Genomic DNA, 20,666 nt, shown 5'->3' on the forward strand with positions numbered 1-20,666 from the left:
ACAGGACAGAAGAGGGACCAGATCCTTCTCACATAGGTAGTTTTGTCCCCTGGTGTCTTTACACTGTCAGACATTTTCTCTGGGATAGTTTTCACTGAAGGGTAGATCTCTGTAGTATAGATGTCTATATCTGAGCTAGTCATAGGGATGTACTTTGTACTCAGCAGAGCTATCAAGGGCACGTAACATATGACCTGTGTTGGACAAGTGCTTCTGTTCACTAGCTATAAAGGAAATCTAGATAATCAGCTCAGATGTAGACATCAGCCAAAGAGAAGGCTATGGTTATCTGCTGAATCTCACTGTGGGTACGCTTCCCTGCTTCTCTATTGCTCAACTTATGCGATTGGGAACCCACCACCTACCTCCATCAGGGACTGGGGCTAGTAGGCTCTCTTTCCATGGCCTTGTTGCTGTTGGTTGTCCCATAGAGCACAAGCACCCCATGGCCCTGAAGACATGGTGCCATTGACTCTTGTGTTGATCTGCTCACAGACTGACTCTTCTGATGACTTGCTCAGGGTACATTTGAATATGTACTTACAGTGAAAGTTTCTCTGTAGAGTTGTGTGTGCCAGTAGCACTTTGACAGAGCTCATAACAGAGTGGCTCTTACACAATTCTCCCCATATTTAGGGTTTCTTGTCTCATCGTGAAGGGATGTTATAATGTGCCACAAATGTTTTTGTGAAGTGGGATTTTTTAAAGGTTTATGTCCAGGCCTAGTACAGATGGAAGTGTGTCTCTCTGATCTTGTCTGGCTGATTTGCCGAAACATATTCCACCACTAATCTGGAAAGCTGAGGCTTTTCTTTTGACAAATTGGCATGCAGAGGCAAATCTGGCCCCTGCACTGCAGATGTATAAAGCACTTTGGCAGAGGGATAAATGTGGTTCTGCTGCGCAGACTATGCTGCTTCTCTCTGCAAAACACAATCCGTCTCTCTGAGGATCTCTGTAGGAAGGACAGAGTGGTGCTGATGGTGGGGGGGGAATTTGCAGCTTTTCATATTCACCTTTGGGACTGATGCATTGTATGAGCCCAAAGCCTGCGAGAAGAACTCTGAAACCACTTTTGCATTTAATGAAGATGAGGGGCTATTTGGAGACTTCAGAAAGAGTCATACTGTTATTAGTCAAGACTTGGAAGAAACATCTGCTCTCAATGCCTTTTTTTGTATAAGGCAGCATTTTAAGGTTGTTTCATGCCTCTAAAAACATGTCTGTGAAACATACCTTTAAACGCATGGAGCATGGAGAGGGAAATTTTGTCTGAATGCATAACATGAGATATAACTGAGCAATGGCATATCAGATTCCCTATGAACAAAAAGCTGAACAAGAGAGGGCAAGGCCTAGGATAGGGACAGCATTGTCTAAGTGTCTGTCTTCTCAAATTATTCAGGTTAGAAGTGGAACAAATGCTTTTCTAATGGTGAGTTGGGAATATACAACCATTATTTTGTCCTCATGCTATTATGACCGAGGCTTAATGATTCTTCAGATGAACTCCCTTGGCTGAGAATATATTAATAAAAATGTTCTGCTTATCCTGCTTTGCTGGACTTTCTAGAGTAGAAAACTGGGAATAGCTTAGTTTTTCTATTTTCCGTAAAAAGAAGAAGAAATAAGTTAACGTTGCTTAGAATGGGTATTGGAATCAAATCAATGAATAAAACATTGCCGTTCCTACATAGTCATGTAACTGACCAGAATTGTATTTTAATATCCAGCATATAAATATAAAAGCACTGGAAGACAGTGATATGCTCAAGGAAAATGGAGGGAATTATTTGGTGTTTTATGTCAAGATCTGCATTAGTGAGAAGAAATATGTACAAACTCTGACTGGATGTGAAAGCACTGCCCATCACTTTGGTCAGAGCTTCATGAGTTGTCAGGCCAGGAGAAACAATCTACCATGAGAATCATCTCACTTGGATAGAAGTTAAATGTCCTGTGTCAATGTGAATTGCCCAGTGCGTCCTTTAGAAACAACGGAAAGAAACAGGTGCCTGTGGTAAACAATTCCTCTACCCTGTTTTTTAGGATTAAATTTATCACCCTCTGGAGGCACTTACTTTTTGTGAGTAAGGAAATCACCTCAGCCTGAGGTGCTGAGTTTAGCTGTAAATGATACATTCTTAGATCTCTAAGTTAAGACAGTTGAATACCACTACTAAACTAATGTGAGATGTAGGATTTCTCTGAAATGAGTTTTTTGAGCTAAAGCATTTTATGAAAAAACCCCAACAAATCTTGGTTTTAAAATGATCAGTCTTGAAGGATCTACTGCATTTTCTAGTAAATTGATCCAGATGTTAATTATGTTTATACTGTTTTTAAAGCTCTTTGCTTTATTTGTAGCCTGAATTAGTCTAGCTTCAACTTTTATCTGATAGATCTCGTTAAACCCTGGCCTGCTCCAGTGAGCTATTGCATAGCTTTGTTCCCATGCAGTGCGTGAGGGGATTTATCTCTTCTTAATTCACTTGTCTCAGAATCAGGTACCTAGTCTGAACAAATCATTTAGTTTCCCCCAGCAGCCCATGGAGACAGATAATGATTTATCCAAGCTGTTTGGGATATTTATTTTATGCTGGAGGAAAAGTATCCTGAGATGGTGATACTTGCTCTTTCCATCAGTTACAGAGCGGGCCTGGAAGAGACGGCTTACACTAGATGACACTAGATGAGCTAAGATCATGTGGAATAAATTCTTCTCTGAGATATGCTCATGACATCCTCACCTTTGCTTCATTAAATTAAACATACAAAGCTGCTGGAATTATCTTAAAGATTTTTTTCCCTTCCTTCCCCCTCTTCCCTAGTCTGTTACGTTATTCTTCATTGAACTCCCCTGAGTTTCTAAATACTCCTCTCAAAGAATGGACACCAGAAGTGGACACTCTTCCCTCAAAGTAACATACTCTCCTGCTCCTACTTGGGATTCCCATTGATTTGGGGCCTCAGCATGCGTAATTTTCTCCCATGACCCTCAAATCCTTTCCAAATAACCGCATGCCAGAGCATGGTTCTCCATCCTGTGCACGTGGCCTACATTCTTTGAAAAGATAAGATAAATCTTCTGAGGGACTAAACTAAGCCAATTTCTTTTTAAATTTCTCAAGACTCATAAGGCAGACACTTCTCAGAAGGGTAATACTTCATCCGTAAAATTTAACCTTAGCTGAAATCACAGTGATGTGGCTCAGGGAGGAGACAGTATTTTGAAAACTATATAATCTCCTCTCATCTCTCACATGTGGTTTTTTCCTCTGGATTTTTAAAAAAAATTATTGATTTTTGCCTTAAAAGAGTCACAATGCAGCCACAGAAAGTAGCCATAAATTAACTGTTTGGATGCCTGACACTCTGCGTCACAGAGGAATCCTGCAGAACTAGCCTCACGTTCACATATTCCTCATATGTGCAATGGCAGTTCTTTGGAAGAAGACCTACATTTTCTGTGCACGTAGACATTGATTCGGCTGGAATCTGATCTCAGCTGGACCAGCCTGAATCTAAAGTAACATCACTGATTGTGCAGCTGTTACTCTAGGTTTCCACACTTGCAACTTGGCCCATCCTGAAATCTCAGTCTGTCTGCATCTTCATGAACTGAGTGTATTGTTTACTGGAAGATTGTTTGCAAGAGGGAAAATAATATAAAGGGAACACTGAAAAGTTTCTCGATTTCAAGGATGTCCTCAGAATCTTAGAAAAATGTCAAGTGCTTTTAAAGAAAGGATACAGAGACTAATTTGACATGCTTTATCCCAGATTGTCTTACTAAAGGTGCAAAGGTATTGCTCGGGAATGCCCACGTACCTGGTGGCAGACAGAATGCAACCTTGCTGTTCTTCAGCTCCAGGCCAGAAGCCAACTGTCCATTACTGTTGCTTGTGCTCGAAATACCAGGTCTTGCCAAGTGTTTTTATTATCTGGAACGTGGTATAAGAATAAGCAGCTCATGGTGAGAGAAAGAGATTTCAATGTTTTAAAATCATATTTTTTTTAAGGAGGCCTCAAATACTCAAATGTCATGGGTACAAGCATTCATATGGAAATATACAGTTAACATCAGTCCTTAAAACTAATCCTTGTTACACAAGAAATTGTATATACAAACTCTGGGCACCTGCTCCCATTTCTGTTCCATACTAGTGCTCCTGCAGATCTGTTCTTTTTATGTCCTGTTTCTCTTGTATTCACTAAAACCTTCTGACTATCAACAACAAAATTGTTCCTGTAGTTCAATGTGATAATTCAAATACCTGCTTTATATAAAATAATTTTCCTAAAATTTTTCTTTTGGTTTATTTATTCACCTTCCCTCCTCTTCTTCCCATACATAGGTTTTTTTAATGCAGCTTTTCCTCTCGTGGAAACAGATCAGTTAGTTAGTTAGAGATGAAATCATTAAGCATTTCATTTCTAGTCCATGCCCTTCACAGCTTCAGACTTACTCCTTTGAGAATGTGTTTTATTTTAGCTGTTGAGTTTTGACTGTAGTTACAGGAAGCTAACTTTAATAAAGGTAGCTGAAAAATTTTCTAGAGAATAATTTTCTTTGGGAAGTGCTCCAAAGAACAAATCTTTCCCAAGAATGTATCAAAATGTGAATAAATTGTAATAGGAAAAAAAAAAGCCAAACATTAAAACTGTCATGGTAGTATCAAAATGTTTTCTGCTGGCTAGACAGAAATAGATAGTTTTGGGTTTATTTATTTTTATTTCAGTTATCTGTATGTTCAAAGCTTGTGTATAGCAATGTAGCATGAAATCCATATTTCCTATTATGTAGTATTATGTATTTTTGAAAATATTTTGAAATTATCACAATAAGTGATCTTACATAAAAATAAATTATAATAACTATTTAAATTCATGCAGTGTGCAACCAGACAACATAAGAATGGTTCCTTTTGGACACAGGTGTGATGAACGAGCCAGTGTAGCAGAACAACACCCAAGCTCCAGCAGGCGTTCAGGCATCTCAAACAGTTTATCTGGAGTTACCTGTGGGCTGGAGACAGCCTAGCTCAGACATGAGCAATGTCTTCACTGAGCACCTTTTGTGACCTGAGACACTTGTGTTTATACATTTCCTCTTGTTTTCTCATAGTAGCTTTATTCTCAATTTCTTCATTTGTTGCTCTCATTCCTTTTCCCATTCCTACCCCTTTCCCCCAACCTGTTTCTCCCCCCTCCTCCCATTCCCTCCTCTGTGTCTGCTCAGATGGCTGTTGGGAGACTGACGTGCCTGATCTCTTTCTGGGGCCTTGGCACTGAAGAGCAGCGGGCTGCCCCATTTCTCACACAGGAAGCCAGCAATCCCATCTTCCAGCTCACAACAACAAACAGCTCTGACAGTCACTTGACAGAGCAGAGAATTGGAACTGGCTCTGAAACACATTTTCTTATTATATAAGGATTCCAGCTTAAGGAAATACAATGATAGCAGGTAGCTTTAATGAAAATTGTTTTAGCATGATATGACTCAAACCCCCTAGATCTAGCCACGGCTTGCCCTCAGTTATTAATACGCTAGTACCTAAACCAGGCAGATTTGAGTCAATGAGCAAGTATAACTCATAACTGACTTGGGGAGGAATAGCTTATCCACTTGAGACTCTTCAGATGTGTAACTAATAAGAAGTTGTCAGCTTACATTAATTTTTACACATCTTGGCTACATCAGAGATGTAAAGGCAAAATCTAGTGTTCGGAAAGATGACATGGAGTTGAGGGCTCCACAGGGAACTTAATCAACGCACACATTACATTGATCGCAAATAGTTTTTCATTGTGGCAGGCTACTGATGAGATTTTTCTCCTTGTGTAACTCTTTCAGAAGAATGTGTAGGAGAAAAGATAATAGAATGGAAATTGCATCTGCAAAATACAAGAGGCAGTTGTAATATTTTGTGAAATGCTGCTCAGTGAACTGAAACATCTCTCACGGGGTAAGTTCTCTGCCTGAAAGATGCATTCAATGTGCATAAACTTAGGTGACTTTCAGCCACAGGAACGCGGATTACTTACAAAAGGCTGGAGTCTGATCTCAGTTACACCTGTGTGCCCTGAAATGAATTTATTTGACTTTACTCATGCAAATGTGATTTGAGTGTGGCATCATATTTAACCTGAGGAAACTGTTGCCCTTTTCTGCAACAGTGTCACAATTTCAAGAGAAATTGGTAAAACTGAGTATTTTAAAAATAATTTTATTTCTTTATAATGTACAGAAAATCCTAAAATTGTCCATAACAAAAATTGCCAGCCATCTACCTGACACCAGGAAGCAGCTCTTCTGGATCTCTGTTTTTGCACTTGGATTAGGAAGACAAACAGCACGGGGTACACACTTCCAGGGGCCAGCAGAACACAATAAGGCTGGGTCCCATGTTGGCCCTGGATGAGTCATGATGGATCAAGATGAGGGTATGTGTGCACTTTCAAAGCTGGTGGTCCCAGACCAGCCACAGTTCCCAGGCTTCTGACAATCCTGAGTAATTTTTTATACCCACAGTGCCACTGTGAATCAGCTCGTTTACATTCTACACATTTTTATCTGTGGGAAATCAAGGCACAGATGCACTCAGTAACTTTGCCTGAAGACACACAGATAATCTGAGGATACAGGATAGTCTCAGGATAAAGGCTCATTCCTTGCTTAACATATAGTTGCAATTCCAGTATGGGACAAAAGAGAAGCCTAGACCAAAATACAGTCCATTTTGTTGGCACCATTTTGTGCTCTCCAGAGCTGCCTTTATCATCTACCATTCTTCCATACAGCTTCCTGCAAAGGTATCTCAGAGTATCACAAATGCCAAGTGTCTTGTAATGTAAAGGATGGAAAACATCATGTTGTATAAATAGAGTTTGTTCAGCTGAATGCTGATAACTCCGTGTCTTTTTTTTTTTATTCCATCAAGTACATAAATTATTTAGGAGCCCAGTCTCATGGTCTCATGCTTCTGATGACTGAATGTGTCCTGAACACTTCAGTATGATAGAATATATATAATGTGGGAAATCCAAAATTTCTCAGCCAGAGTTCATACTTGGGTTAAAAATTAAGAAGTATATTACTAGTTTTGCAAAGCTCCGTCTCATTGTTGCTTTGCTGTCAGGATCTCAAAAGGCAACTGATTGTACTGCGGGCCCTAATTCTGCTCTCAGTCTAGTTTATTGTCATTTTATTATGTTTAATAGTCTCTTCTGATGCAACCATCTGAAAGAGAACAATCAAGCCCTAAATCTGTGTGAAGCTAATATATATCTTGTATTCTTTAAGAGCTCACACTCTAAAATGAAATGTGGAAATTAGCTTTTAATAACATCTCATTATTTTAATAAAATACTAGACAGATTGAGTTTTAAGATGTGTTTAACATCACAAGCTTGTTCAGACTATAATCTTGATTTTGTTAAATGATAACCAGGAAAACGTACTTTCAAAAGGTCTGAATGCTTATATATGCCACTTATTAAGGATATTTTAGTATCTTCCGTTTTTTTCTGAAGAGGTTGGATCCCAAAAAAGGCCAGGCAGAAAAAGTGGTAAGGAGATAACTGTAGGGAGGTTGCTCTGCCTTGCTCACCCAGCAGATTAATGTCTTCTTTTAGCGGAAGTGCTATCAGAAATGAGAAAGGATTGCCTGTCATTTGGGGATGAAGTATTTTAGTAGCTGAAAAAATACATACTAGTTTTGCTGCTAAATAGGAGACAGTCAAATGAGATGTACTATACACAGTGAAGGCAACCCTGCCTTTCAAAGACAACATTGTATTTGAAAACTTGTTACAATCACATAAATTTGTGGGGAGATGGGGGGAGAAGGAACAATTCAGTTACACTTTGGGGCACTCTGTGGTGACAGACCCACGTTTTGAGTGGGGAAACAGACCTCTCTCATTTTTGGAAGTCCAGTCCAGACTGTACAATTTCCTTCTATTGAGTAATACTAAATCATGCCAGCAGTCACACTGACCATGCCTCGTACTCTTTCATGATGGGCTGCCTTCACTGCAAAGCAAACTTCAGCCTCACTAGAGGTCCCAAGAGTGTTTGAGAAGTTTTCCCCTCTCTGTACCCCAAGGCCAAGTTAAACCTGCCTGCACTGATAGAAACAATGAAACAGAGGAAGACTCATCTTGAATGATCAGCATTCACGGCAAAGGCAATATCTTGGGCCAGTGACCTGGAAATATTTAGAATCATAGAGTCATAGAATGGTTTGGGTTGGAAGGGACCTTAAAGATCATCTAGTTCCAATCCCCTGCCGTGGACAGGGACAGTGAACCCAAATGACAGTGTTTGTGGAGCTGCTTCACAAGTAATAGTATGGCCCAAGATTTTCCCAACATGCTAGTGTTCAGTGTGAGACGGTTTCAGGACAAAATTGCATTCACTTCTACAACGGAATGACCACAGTTTGTTCCCCAACTAATTCATTCATCATCCTATGTATGACATGTATTGCAGGGGTACTGTTGGGATGGGGCAGATTTCAGAAGTACCATTTATATGAACCTAAGGAGCAAAATCAAACCAAAACTCTGGGCAAAAATCTTGCTTGCTTTCTGCTAAAATTTCCAAAGGAAAATGAAGCACACATGAAGCATTTCAATTTCAGGTCACTTTGGAATAAAAGAGTTTGTATGTAATCCCAATCTTCAGTAACCTTCATCCAGGGCAGGAAACATGTGAAGTCAGTCATGGGTCAAGGCTAGGGGGACCTAAATAAACATTGCCTACATAAAACTGTAGGGCTGGAAAAGATCTTGCAGCTCCTCTAGTCCAACATCCTATACTGAATAAAGATCAAAGACGCCTACACCCTTCCCAGAAGGTGTGTGCCTAACTTGTTTTTAAAAATCCTCTAGCAAAAAAAAAAGGTGCAACAGCATCAGTCCATAGTGTCTCCCATTGTTTTACTGTCCAGGTGGCCAAAAAGCTGTTCCTATTATCCAGACAAGACCAGTTAACTTCTCTGCAGTGAACAGGGTCAATACAATTTGTTCTTGTCAAATCTGTCAGCTGTTTTTACCATCTTGGTATGCTCCAGGCTTATAAATTGGTTATCTAACCACTTGTTCCAGAAGCATTCCAGGAATTGGTGTTGCACTGAATAATCTATAATTCCCTGTTTATTTTTTAAAAGGTAGGTATTGTATTTGCTTTTCTTGCATTATCTGGGACCTGCCCTTGTTCTGTGAGTTTTCAAAAGTAATAGTGAATATTCCAGAGATTTCTTCCTATTCCTTTAAACAAGTGAAGGTCAATGTCATCAGGCCCTGGTGGCTTCAAATACATTTAGCTTATCCAGACATTTTTAAACTTGATTTCTCCCTTTTCTGGCTATGTTCCTATTTTCACATTAAATTTAATGTGGTTAAGTGTCTGATCAGAAATTAATCTTTTTGTGTGAAGACAGTGAACACTTCAGTAGTCTGTGCATTGCCTGTTAAGCAATGAACTTTTACTTTGCCCTTCTTTTGTTTCTCATGTACTTATTGTACCTTGCATATTTTTTCTGCCTTTATGTTCCAAAATAATGTTAACACCTTAACCATCTGAATTTTCTCAATTCCTTTTAAACTCATATCTAATTATGTTCTTTAGTTCTACTTTTTGTATGAGTCCTTTTGATTTTGGGTTCTTAGCAAGGTCCTGGTGCAGTTGTAATGCACTTTGCTCCCAATATTTTAAGTTATCTCCTGTAAGTTTATCATTGTGCATTTGATGTAGCTCCTGTCAGCAATTCCTACCTTTCCTGACATGCTCTATGCCTTAGATTACCTACTTCAGACACGCAAGTCACACTTCTTTTTACTGCTTTCTAGGCTTCTCTCGTTGTCCCTTCTTCTAAAATGTAGCTCAATACTCTTCTAGTTTTAACAGCCTCACTGATGTTGTGATTGCAGGTTTGTGGGTGACTAAATTGGAGGGTTTTGTTACTGGTATTCTTAAATTGGAAACAATGATAGAAAACTGCAGTGGCTCTGTGCTTCAGCTGCCAAAATTAAAATTGCTCACAGACACAGTATACATATATATTGTTCATGTAAATATTACTGACAGTCTCAGAGAGTTTTTGAAACATTCAAGAAACACTGCTTTGAATATCAAGACAATTTTAGGCTTTGGCATAGATCAAGAGTGATGTGTCCTATGTTGTCAGATCTTAACTGGATATTTCCAAACTATTCACCTTTGCAGGGACTCCTCAGGGGTAAAACCATCTCCTTGGTCCTCTTGGATCCTCCTTGGACACCTTGGATCCTCCTTGGACCTCTTGCCAGGTGCAAATTACAACCTCAGCCTGGCCATGAGCAATGCCCACGAGATACAGAGCAGAGGAAATAAAGGAAAAAGAGGTTGCACAGGGCAGTGCAGTTAAGTCTGGCTCGTGTTCATGAATTCAAGTAGAAACTAAATAAAAACAAGATTAGAAAAAATTTTTTAGAAAATTTTTTTAGAAAAAAAAATCCAAACCCACAGAACTTCCAGATTCTGCTATTATTCACAGTAGAGTTGGCAGCAAGCAAAGCCTGAACTCAAGTTGTGTCAGCAGATTAATGTCACTAATATGCCAGTGCTACTCCATGGAGCAGTCAGTGATGACAACTCTTTCACAGCAACGAGAGGCTTTGAATCCTCACAGCCAAAATCAGCACTTCTGGCAGCCTGGAAAGGTCAGCTGGCATCCAGTCTTCACTGATCAGTGAGGCTCCTTTCTGGCTACTGCAGCACACAGCAAGACTTCAAGGGTTGGCTTTATATGTTGGTTTTTGGAGAGTCTTTCAGCATGGATGTTACAGAAAAGCACTTGCCACTGCTTAGAGCACAGCCTTTTGAAAGGATTCAGAGAGTTAGACTCAAATGGTCCATTATGGCAGCATTCCCACAGGCTAATGTATGTTCAACGACATTAGTCTCCCCAGTTTTCCTGTGTGGTCAGTGCAGAGAGAAAGGCTTTCTGAAGCTCTAAACTGTCCTCTGGAGGAAAATATTTCTCTTCAACCTAAGTAGATGGCAGCAGGCTACAGCCTGGGAGCACTTGTATGAAAATGTTACAGTCATAGCAAGTAATGTCATCATATATTTGAAAACACAGACGTATATTGGTAAGTACCTACCTGTGAAAGTATCTTCTCCTTGAAGTACAATGCACACTTACTGTGCTGCAGAAAGACATTCAAAAAGCATCCATGGTGTGGAAAAATTCTAATATAATATGGGCTACTATAATGCTTCCTGTCACAAGAAATGAAAATGTTTTGCAGCTATTGATGACTCAAGCTCCACAAAGATGCTCAGAGACAGATTTTAAAGTAGGCATTATCAAAATATCGTTGCACAATATTTCTGCAGTGGTTATCAATAGTCATAAATTGTAGATTACAGCTTCCTACACATACATGAAGCTCCTTTTTCAAGTCCTATAAGTCTCGTCAAACTCCTCTCACAAGCTCTGGGAAAGTGAAGCATTCCTTATTGGAAAGATAAGGCTAATCCTGCTTTGCTTTATATAAATGCATTGGAATACCTGAAATTTGTGGCATCCGTCCATTCTGGTGACAGCTAGTGTTGGTCTGTCAGGGTGCAGTTAGCAGCCAGAAGAGCTGTGTTTCTTCTGGCCCCCATGAGAACATGAGTTCCTACACTGGCTCTTTGGGGAACCATATAGATCCTCATCTTTTTATATTTAGTCTCCAGAGATGTACATGCATTTCCCTTTGTTACCATGTCGGCTCTTCTCCTCCCACTACAAGGGTGCAATATTAATTGGCAAAGCTGACAGCAGCACATGTACCCTGTTGCAATGTCACACCATTTAGCGGATCCATCTTTAAAGAAGAAAATGTTACATTCTGTCTTTAGGGCACAATTAAGTTAGTTACTTGATTTTCTGTAGAGGAAAAATAAAAAGCCTAAACACTCCTACTTCAATGACAAGATTTCAGCATCTCTCCTGAAAGTTATTTATTTTTACAAGTGATGGCTTGGAGATAGTAAGAGATCTACTCAAAAGCACAAAAACTTAAGGAAATGCCCAGGTCACTAGTCCTGTGCCACCCTTAAAATCACTCCAATTAGCCACTGCCTCTTAGGGAGATAATGGATTAATATTACCGTCGTTCACCTACTGTGAGCAAAGTGGCCTGATCTCATGACATGATGACAATTAAAGATAACCAGAAAGTACTTTTCTGTCCATGACAAGGTCTTCTAATTTCTGGGATGAATGATCTGCACCTGCATTTTTGAGACAACAAATAATCTTTCAGTTCTCTACACAGGAGGATATCATTAAGACAGTAATAAGATTTTATATATTTTCAAAAGCCTGGGTCCCTACCAAGACTCAGGTACTGCTTTCATTTTTCAGTTTTGACATTTGACTCCTGTATATTATTTTCTCACCTTTAACTCAGAGGGTAGGATCTTTTGCCTGGTAAAAATTTCCTTCTACAGCATTTTTATTTTTACTAGATTGCATGGCCAACACAGGGAGCAGCCTGTGCTCTCCACAAGAAAAGCTCACTGCTTCCAGGCGGCAAGAAAACAGCACCGCGTCTGAGCCCCAGACCTCACTCTGCCTTTTGAGCACCATTTTGATAAGAAAAAGGGTCCCCTCACACATGTCTCCACTATGAAAGGCACCCTGCATAATGTACCAGGGGACACATCCGCACTGGCAATGGAAGCTAGCATATTCCATGATTCTTTGCAGTAGATGAACATAAATTTTGCAAGTTATGCCTTACTGAGCAAGATCTGTAGTAGAGCTACAGGAAATATACCCATAACTCTGGGTTATTCCCAGAGAGCTTGGTATTTTGTATAGGCCTAATTTGATACTATACTATATACTGGAGAGGGAGAGATTTACCTGTACTTCTGAAGAATATGAAAATGGCACAGTAATGACAGGATAGCTTTATAACCGTTTTGTGCATTGTGATGATGAGAATTTTAAAACTTCCTTCTATCGCATTTCTTTCTTATGAAGCAATTATAAATCACCATTAATGTGCCAAGTACACAGCACATTGATTCTTCTGGCGTGCTTTCCAACAATTTCTCCCCGCTGAGTATAAAAGGAGCAGGGTCTGCCCATGCTGGAGAGTTGTCCATGTGCATTCTTATCACTCGCAGGCACTTACACAAGATGACAGGCACATGATTGAGTGGGGAATTCATCACAAGCCGTCTCAATACAGCAAACAGCACTTTGCAAAGGCAATTTTGCAGATGGAGCACCAATGAGAATTCATTTTCTTTGATACAAAATGACAATGCCAACAGCCACAAAGCTAACCCTATAATAAAATTCTTGCGGAATAAATGACAAGAATATAGCTTATACATACCTGTAACATTTCTTAAACCGGTCACAGGCTCCACCTAGGATCAAATTTTATGACAGACCTTGTGATTATGGGTATTGTTATTCATTAAAAAAGGTGTTTTCCTTGCTAAGTGAAGAAGCCTGTTTTCACAACTGATATGAAGCAGGTGCTGTTGAAAGCCACACTGACTCTGAATTAGGTGGGACTGCTAAAAGACAAAGACATTACAGTGTTAAAGGACAAAAATGACTGCTTTTAGTAAATGCAGTGATTTCTGACATTTTACTGTAAATTTTTCTGTAATGGGAAGGAAATTTTAAGAAAATTATATACCACAAATGTAGCAACAATAACAGCAGCATGTCTAAATATATTTTTAAAATGTGAAATGAAATACAGGATGGCATACTCAACAAAACGGCTTATCTCTACAGAACATATGGATCACAGAGACCATTCACTGCAACATGATCATTTTGCTTAAATTGTATGCAGTGATTATCCGTGCTTGAAAATAAACAGGGAAGGGAAGGCACATGCACTGAAAAATTGATCAGCTATCTTTTTAGTATACGGACAAAAAGGGATGGAGAGGAGATAAAATCAAGGGAAAGTTCTCTCATCCCCAAATTACAAAATTACTGATTGGATTGCAATTACAAATGTTATTCACTTGCCCTCATGAACATTAGTTTAAAAAATAGGGTTTGAAATTATTTCAGGCAATAGCTCAAGTATATTAATTTCTGCTTTAAAAAACAAGGTCAGAGAAGCAAGTATACCCTCTGCTTTTTTTGCAAAATATCCCCTTCAGCAGGATCCAGCCTTGACTGACATATCTGAGTGTGTTAGTGGCAGTAGTAACACCATACCAACACTGTTCTCTCCATGGCTTAAATCAAAAAGAATCCTGGTTCTGGCACTGAAACCGAGGAGAAAAGCTTTGTTTCCCTCCACTAACATTTAGGCAACAGTGGATGGCTTGGGGAAAGGCTCAAGACTTTGTTTGTTCTAAATACTCAGGTAAAAAAAAAACAAAACAAAACAAACCCGGTGGTTTTCAGTGATTCTGGCACCAGGTAAAAAAGGCAAAGAGGACAAAAGTCAGATGTAGCCTGGTCTGAGGCTCTATCTAGTGCTATAAAACCCTCTGCTCCAAGTGCAAAAGGCTAATTGAGCTGCTCCAGGCAACAGCAGTGCTTATCTGAGTTAATTTATTTTGTGGTACGTTATTGCTGACAGCACCTCAGCTACCAGAGAAAGTGCTAGAAATCCTTTCGTTTCTGTGAAAGGACATTTTGTCTTATGCAAAGGACAGTGTTTGCACTTGGTGAGGCTCTGTGCTGTGCAGAAGAAGCAGACATCAGAGCCTCCACCCCCTTCTGGAGCAGGTGTCTAAGGTGTGTTTGGTCCTGGTGAGCATTTTGGTTTTAGGGCCATTAACCCTTGAGGAGAGAAATTGGTAGTGTACCACATTAGGCAGCTCTAAAGCAAACATGTTCACTCCCTCCCCACCACTCTTCCTTTCTCCTGATGTCCCTATCAGGGACATATGCTGTAGCAGCCTGTGATGCTCCATGTATAGTTCAAAAGTGCAAATAAAGTCACTGAATTCAAAAGGTGATCTGTGGTAAGGGCTAAATGAGGATTTCAATTGAGTTGTTGATTGAGCTAATCTGATTGAAGAAAACACCTCACTTGTCTAGGAAAGGTCTGCATGATGAAATTTGGCTCTAGCTTGCCAAGCAAATACTTACAGCTAATCCTGGACTGTCATCAGAAATAATCATACGGACTGGACAGCCTCTCTGTATGCCAGAGTCGCTTCATGCTAACAGAGTTGTTTCACATTAGTGATGGTTTCTAAATAAATTTAGTGAAGTTGATGCAAGAAGTTGCATGAATAGTCTTTCTCCTGTAAAAAATAGAAGGCTTAAAATATGCCATTTAAAATTAGTCAAAAGAGACAGAAAATTTCAGTTAAATTAAAACAACCTACAGGTCTATGCCTGCATAACCTCATGTTGGATTCGGTCGGATATGGTTGGACTTGACGATCTTAAAGGTCTTTTTCAATCTAAATGATTCTATGATTCTATGTTTGATCAAAGAAAACACTTGAATCCACAACTAGCTTTTCCTGATTGTATCATTCTAGACCCTCCTCTCCTCCCCTACCAAATGTAGACTTCATTAGGAGAACTAAATTCCAGTTAATTAAGTTATTCTGCAAAGGAAAGGAAAATAGATTTATGTAAGGAAAAAAATCCACCTAACATGATGAGAGCCTAAACCAGTAATTCACAAGAAAAATATTTGCTCCACTGCATCTGTTCAGTTATTTAATATTAAAATTAGGGCTTTTTATCAAGTGAGGCAGAGAGGAATCCTTTTACCTGTGGCATGACCTCTTCAGCAAGTTTGGGGTATCTCTTCTTCAAAACCAAATACTAATACTCTTACACTTTGATTTTGTATGGATCACTTTCATACCCGTATTACTGTCAGAACTCTGTTAACACCAAGGCCCTCCAAAATACCCATGAATTCCATATTTTGGTAAATGTATAAAGTGTTTCATTTTTAAATTTTTATCATGTACCCACTGAAGACGAGCTCAGATATTAGTCCTTTTGAAAAATATCAAGTGAACTTTGGCCAAAATTATTTCTTGCCCTTATCCCCTTCATCCTCAAATTTCTCCTCTTATCTACATCTGAGACCTGCTGGATAAATGGAAAGACATAAAAGAAACACAGGAAAAAATCCTTAAATATGCACTGTCTTTCTCTCTATATATGATTCAAGTATTGTTTACCAGAAAGAGCAAAAAGAAAGTCAGTAAAATCTAAATTGCTCCATCCGTAAATGAAACGAGTATCCTGTCTTCTCAAAAGCTACTACTTACCAATGCCAGTTCTGATCATTTAGAAGCCATTTGGAAGTAGCTGTTTTAATTAAACAATTAAAATAATCCCTTCCAGCAACTTTGCAGTACATCCAGAAACCGTCTTCAGGAAGCCAGTCTTGACACAGAGAACTACGAAGGAAGAGGCTGGAAATGGTTCCTGCACCTGCCACAGCCAAATGGTGATGGCTCAGCCTTGATGAAGAGAGCAGAAGTGTGTGCTGGGCAGAATGGCCAGTGGGTGTAGTCCACAGGGGACTGTCACTTCTGCATTGCTTTAGAGATGACCACAATAGCAGGCTTTGACCCATAAAGGCTGGTTTATTCTCACCCAGTTCAGAGACATGAGAGGTTATTAGGAACATGCTGCAGTCAAGGTATAAAAGCACTCTGAAGGAGGTTGATTTACTCTAGTAGAAAAAAATAATCTTGTGCTATCCTAAATGACAGTTTATGCTTTAATCACAACTTGACCCTAGGGTTTTGCTTGTTCAGAAGAATGAGCTATATCATCCATTAGTCCTTTGACCCTGTCATTAGCAGTCCTCAGAAATTGGACTTTTCGAAAAAGCAACGCTAAGGAGGTAGATACATTACTAACCTGGAGCACTATTTGCCTAACAAGCCAGGGGTGAACATCTGGGCTAAAATGACATGACACTGGCTGTTGTAACCAATAACAGATTAAGGGCTGGTTTGGTTCACCCCCAGCTTCCAGCTCAGTTGGAAGATTCTTGCTCAGCATATTTGAGGGACCATTGTATGTGTTCATCGTTAGTGAGGTGGTCCCAGTCAGATACTTAACCTTACTGAGGTCAGGAGACATGACTAACAGACTTCCCTCTCACCTGCCACTACAGGTGGGTAATATGGGGACAATGTGATTGTGCAGTTGCTGTTCCTACACTGAGAGCTGGCTTGAGAGGTTTCATGCTGGCCTCACACAACCGGTTTCTAATGCACTCCACAAAAGCTTATGCCTTGCAGGCATGTGCAGTACTGGAAACACACAGAGGCAAGGACACGACACTCCCAGAGCTGTCCATGGCCATTACTGTTATTTTTGATCTGTGAGACAGCTGGAACTGATGCAACAGACCCCTGACTAAGAGAAAAGCTGTTCACCACCATTAAAGTGGTGGAGGACCTAGGTTCAAAGGAGCCCCACAAGAAGACACAGTACTCAGCTACAGCTTAAAGTTCTGTCTATGACCTTGTGTGGCACAGTCTCAGGCACTGGAAAGAAGACAAGGGAGAACAAAACTCACCCAGGGATATCTGAGATGCATGGGGAATATCTCATTCTGGGCATCTTGCAGAGGCAGTGAGCAACACCATGCACAACCAGAGACTTCTTGCCATTGGGCTGGTACCTCTGCCTTACTGCAAGCCCATTTCAAGAGCATGGCTGGACTGGCACCAGGGCACTCAACACCTGGCAGAACTGAGCTCACTGAGTATTAAAAATATAATTCAGCTCTTTGGTAGTTGCTGGAAACAGCAACATGAAATCCAGATAGACTAATGGGGATGACATGGTGGTAGGGCAAGCCTGCCGATTAAGGCTCACTGGGAGGGTGGACCACACTGGAGCTGCGGGTGTGGCATCTGGGCAGCCTCTCCTGCCCATGCGACCACCCAGGGTGCTGTGTGGCTGTGAGGCTGGGTGGCAGCGCCAGCTCCGCACTCGCAGCCCCTGGGGGACTTGAGTTGCGGTGGGAAGAGAGGAACAGCTGCATTGGCTTTCCACAGCCTTCCAAGGAGAGAACTGGGATTGTAGATTTGTGGTGTTGCTGATTATGGTAAATATTCAGTAAAGACTTTAAAAATCTGTATTAAAACTGCACCTACTGAACTCATGAGATTGTGATAGTGCAAAGATGCAGCAAACAAGCCAACAGCTCCTTCCAAAGCTTCAGTTTTACAACCTTGTTCCTAATCACAGTTACAACTGTGACCACTTTGAAGCAGTCAGTAAAATACAGCCAGTTAATAATCAGAGTAAATATCTGCTGTTTAGAGCAATGTTCAGCTTCTCTAGTCATCTGGCAGGATTAATCTGAGCCCACAACTCCCCACGCTCTTGCTGCAGGACAGCAGCCCTGCGGAAGGCAGGCTGCAGGATCTCTACCTTTTTTTATTCAGGACTACCGTGCAGATTTAAAATGCATGGTCAGTGTGGTACGTGTTGTCTCTGCCTTGCACTGCAAACAGCAGCGGGGTGCACCTGCTCAGCTGTAGCTGCTCAGGAGATGTGTACATCTGCCTCCCAGTCACACCAGCAACAGTCTGTTTTCTCCTTCAGCTCAACTTGGAACTGACCATCAGCGCTCTTGTGTAAACACTGAAATCTGGGTCAATTAATCTCTTGTATGACAACAGAGCATAATACCTGCCCAGAGCTGTAACCGATCTGTGCAACTTTCCGCGGGAGTATTTGCCTTTTCACTTCCCATTCTGCCTCACCACCATTTCAGCCCTTTGGCCCCAGGCCACTAATCATCTCCTTAAACAACATGGAGGACACCCACACACCACCCACAGCAGCCCATCACACAGCTTAGTTGAATCTTTTCAGTAAAAAAATCTTTGAGAAAGGGACAGTGTCAAGCCCTTGCCTCACTAACAGATGATCCAACTATATCTCTGATTCTAGCAAAGACAATCACTGTTTTTCCATCATACCTTATATGTAAACATATGGATTTTGGTTTAATGCATGTATACAGACAAAAGAGGGAAAGAGCTTTATGAAAGGACACTAACCTGCTTGATAGCAGAAGGCATTTTTAAATTTACACAGATAAATATACAAATAAATGACCCAAACCCCTGGTCATCGTTCTCTCCTAAATATCTATTATTCTCTGCCTAGGAAAAGAATTTCCATCTTCCGTTTCCCTGAGTATCTGAAATAAAACCTCCAGCAGTTTTCTAAGTCCTCATACTTTGTGCGCATCACAGCAACACTGTTTCCTGATCTAATCTGTTTTCCAGATAGCTTGCTTTCAAACAATTAGCTACATCAGGATTTCTCCGTAGCGAATCAATTGTTGATAGCTACGGCTCAGCCAGATATAAGCTTTAGCGTGATGACATGCCTCTCAAAAGAAATCACAGAAAATGGCAAGTGGCTGTTACAGTAAGCCTCTCAAAAATAAATTACAGTTGCCATACCATGTAGCCCTTTGATTCTGATTTTGTTTATCCTTTACCCTTCCAGTATATTCCCCAAAGACAGAATGAGACAGACACGCTCCAATTACTCTTCCTCCGTAAGCTGTAATTCCTTGCAAAACTCCTTTGAAGTTGGTACTAATCAATGTGAGGAAGATTGGCAAAGTCCAGCCCAGTCCCAATGTAAGTAAGCCTAAAAAAAAAAAAACCAACAAAAAAACCCCAAAGGCAAATATAACAGAAAAATAAATAGCAAATAGAACAGTATGCTCATTACATTAACACAACACTTCATGCAATCTATGTTGCCTGACCAGTCCAGGCCAGTCTTACCAGGCTCATAAACCTTGACAATGATACATTTGGGCGAGTAAGGAAGCAGTACATACAAGACAAGGGCCAAGTCTAGAGAAAAGCTGTGCTTTCTGAATTCACAGTGCATAGTCTTCTATATTTTTCATGAGTTTGTCCAAATACTGTATTTCCTCTTTTAAGAAGAATCTTTAGGAAGCAAATTTTGTAAAACTGCTGGAACTATGTGCCACTGAAAGGATTAATTGAAATATTTCCCCTATTTCGTGAAGTTACCTCTAAAGAGAAGCCACCCACTCCTAAGATGAAGCAGGAGCCCTGGTGATGGTGGCAGGCTTGTTCACCACATGTGATGCCAAGCATACAGCGAGCAGTGGAGGTTAAGACAACCGATTATAATCAATCCAGTTATCGCGACTTAATGAGTTACTGCTGACTAGCTTAAGTCCTCATGACTGACAACTTTCATTCCTCAACTAAGGCAATTGCAAAGGTAACGGTAACTTGTACCTATTTTCATTATGTGTCAATATTTATAAACAAATACAACCACTTCACTTCTCTTGAGTAATTCCCTGACTAAGTTTTGAATAATATGAGTACAAAGCCCCCCCATTTAAAATTTTCAAGCAATTATTGGCAAACACATTATCAGTTGAAGGCCATAAACATTTATTCAGTGCTGCTAGGCATCCTGGTGGCTAATCTAATCTTTTTGTTCTGATCAGTCCAAGAAAACTCATGATTTCTTTCCCCTAGTGATTTTACTGTAAAGATTTTATGAGCCTGTGAAAGGAACTGCAGGAAGCTTGGGAATTTTTCTCAGTAGCCATGGGAGTTTGCTTCTGTGCTTACTGCAGAGGAGCTGAGTTATCAGCATGACTGAGAGTGTTTTATA

The sequence above is a fragment of the Nyctibius grandis genome, chromosome 5 (genome assembly GCF_013368605.1).
Source record: "Nyctibius grandis isolate bNycGra1 chromosome 5, bNycGra1.pri, whole genome shotgun sequence".
NCBI classification, from domain to species: domain Eukaryota; kingdom Metazoa; phylum Chordata; class Aves; order Nyctibiiformes; family Nyctibiidae; genus Nyctibius; species Nyctibius grandis.